Below are 3,198 nucleotides of genomic sequence, written 5' to 3' on the forward strand. Positions count from 1 at the left end.
TTTTAATAAACAATTCAATTTTAATTTCGATAAAAATTAAATTTTTAATCCAATATTTTGTAATATTTTTTATCCCCCGTTGATAAATTGATGTACTTGTATATATCTTTATTTATCTATCAAGTATTTCATACAACACTCCAGCGACTTTTATATCTGGTAAATAAAAATAACAAACACTTCTACTCACATACGTCAAAGCAACGCAAAATTAATATCTTGGCACAACCGTCGTGTATTTGCGAAATGTTGAACACCTGCAGCCACACTAAAGCCATTTAATTTACGAGATGCTTCTCGAACTTTGATCCTTTTCGGGTCCTTTAACATCGTTTGTTGTTGTGTTGTCTCGTAATAAATACAACTGTTTGCATTCTGTGCAGAAACGCCGACACAGCCAAGCAAGTGATTGAGAAATCTACAGCAAATGTGCAAAAAAAAAACACGAAATAAAATGTAAAAATGTAAAATTAGCAAGCCAATGGGCAAACCGGTTTGACAGTAACACTTTTGAATGAAAATCCTAAAACTTACACGAAATCAAATGCAAATTTCAAACATTTACATATGTGTACGACACACAGCCACACACATACACACATGCAGGCAAGATATTGCATGTAAAGCATTTAATTATTGAGCAATATCTCTACAGACTACATATTTACAGAGCTGTTGTGTGTGTGTAGTGTATGAATATTTAGATTTTGCAAATAAGCGTTGCTACGCCAACGCCTTTCATATGCTTTTATAGCACAATATATTGTTGCTTTTGTTATTGTTGCGGCCAATATCTATTGCTTGAGTAATGCCAAAGTGTCAAGTCGTGAACTCCGCTGAACGGCAACGTGACGATATAGAGGCGCAATCATACTCATATACATACATACGCACACATTCCGACGTTCGAAACATTTTTAGTCAAGCAAAAACCATATAAAACAACAGCAACAACAACAATGTGCAAAAGCAACAACTAATGCCGCTTCTACTTTGTTGATATTGATGCTGCTAATAGTTTATTCAGCAGCGTTGTTGCCGCTGCTGCTGTTGCCTTTGCTGTTGTTGTTGTTGTTGCAGCAATGCTGTGAAATACGCGAAACATGCGCCACGAATGGCTCGTTGACCCAGTTCAAGTTTTGCCGGCTACTAAACGGCTAGCAAGCAGCTAGCAAACACCCGGGAGATTAGCTTGCGACGGGAGAAAAAGAGGGGAGCGTTAAAACAGCAAATTCGCCAAAGACGCATTTTTCAAATATGAGTTTTAAACTTTTACTCTCTAATTTACCTCTGAACTTTTTGGCGAGCTGATATCTGCCGGGTCAGCTGGTATTAAAATAAATCATATACATATATATCAAAGATTTTCCCGCCCCTCACAAATAAGTTGTGTAACCTATCCAAAAAAAAAAACAAAGAAAAAGAAAAAAAAAACAGTAAAATAAATCAGTAGTGCAAGTAAAAGAAAAAACCATCGCGAATTATACAAGCAGCCGGAAGGAACTGGTTTACTTACCGCAAACCCATTAATTATGCATTATTATTATTAATGAGTTTCGAACACAAACAACACATTTCTGCTCAACCGAACATTGCAAGCTTTTAATGCATTTTTTTTTCTGAAGAAACTTCAAAGGCGCTTTACCGAGAGATTGCTGGAGCGCCTGATTTAAACAAACTGAGCGCGTGCATGCTTAATAGATTATTACTCTCTGCCGTTTAGCTCAACTTTTATTAACGCTCAGCGCCGAACTCTTTTTACATTACAATTGTAATTGGCATTATTGAGCATTTCGAATCGTTGGCCGACTAACAATCCATTGCAATCGTCATTTTTTGACCGCAATTGTTACTGCACATGCTGCCGCCGCTTGCGGTTGATCCATGGAAGCTTGCACTAGCTATTTACATACACCGCTATGCAGTTTGTTTTGGTTTTATTGTTGATTTTTAATAGTCTGGTTATACCCTGAACAAGGTTTATTTCGTGAAGTTTGAACAACTAGAAGGAAACGTCGGAGACCCTATAAAATATATATGTAAATGATAAGCATGTCGAGCTGACTTGACTTAAGCATGAACGCCCATGTATCTCAACGTTTGTATATACCTAAACTAGTCCATCAGTTTTTAAGATATCTATATGATATTTTACACACCTTTTTTATACCCAAGGATCCGCTGAAATAACAGCACCTCCAATACAGGACCATCAATCCATATAGCTGGCTTATAATCTGACCAGCCAAAATCTTATCCTTGTATGGGAAACTTTTTTATTTGACGAGGTATCTTCACAAAATTTGTTACGGACTGTTGTCCAAAGCAACGGTACAATCTCCCAAGAAGTTTTTAAGATCGGACGAATATAGCACATTGCTGCTATACAAACTGAACGATCAACTTAAAGCTCTTCTATGGAAAACCTTTTTGTTTAACGAGATATTTTCATGAAGTTTGGTATATACTATTATATAAGATAACGCTACAAGCCCCAAATAAATTGTTCAGATCGGATCACTATAGCATAAAGCTGCCATACAAACTGAACGATCTAAAGCATGTCCTATTGAGGAAAACTTTTTTATTTGAAAAGCTATCTTCACGAAATTTGACACAGATTGTTATTTAAGTCAACAATATAATCTCCGAAGAAATTATTTAGAAAATACCACTATAGCATATAGCAGCTCTACAAGTTGTCCGCTCAAAATAAAATTCTATTAATAAAACTTGTAACTGTGAAGGATATTCAAGCTTCGGCTCAAGCGAAGTTAACATTTTTCTCGTTTTTTTAGCGTTTTTGTTAGTGTTGTTTTTGTTTTTGGCCTTTTCCAGTTTTTGCAATACCAACACTCTCGCGTGGCGACTTCTTGCAGGGTCAAATCAACACCTCAGCGAATGAATGTGACTCCAGCTTTGCTGCTGTTGTTGTTGTGAGCGAGTTTAATTGCATATTTGCTTTCGGCAGCTGGTCAAAGTGTAACTGCAGTAGCTCAGTTGAGTGTGCACGAGTGATGCTGAGTGCCGGTATTGCTTGCAAGAAGCCCGTGGGGAGCTTGCTTATGAATTGTCGCTGCATTCTTTCGTGAGCTAAGTTAATATTGTGTTGGTATTTTTGGGTTGCATTTATTTAAATGGTTTCATGCAAATAGTTTTTCACTGTTACAGAAACCTTATATATATTTAAAGTGATAG

General features: G+C 36.6%; 1 protein-coding gene across 2 annotated transcripts in view; it reads left to right on the forward strand.

Annotated features, from left to right (window-relative positions):
• Positions 1 to 3,198, forward strand: part of LOC108973827 (estradiol 17-beta-dehydrogenase 11) — a 37,978-nt gene that overhangs the window by 20,809 nt on the left and 13,971 nt on the right. The gene's annotated exons all lie outside the window — the stretch shown is intronic.

The sequence above is a fragment of the Bactrocera latifrons genome, unplaced genomic scaffold, assembly GCF_001853355.1.
Source record: "Bactrocera latifrons isolate USDA-ARS-PBARC rearing strain unplaced genomic scaffold, ASM185335v1 scaffold_50, whole genome shotgun sequence".
NCBI classification, from domain to species: domain Eukaryota; kingdom Metazoa; phylum Arthropoda; class Insecta; order Diptera; family Tephritidae; genus Bactrocera; species Bactrocera latifrons.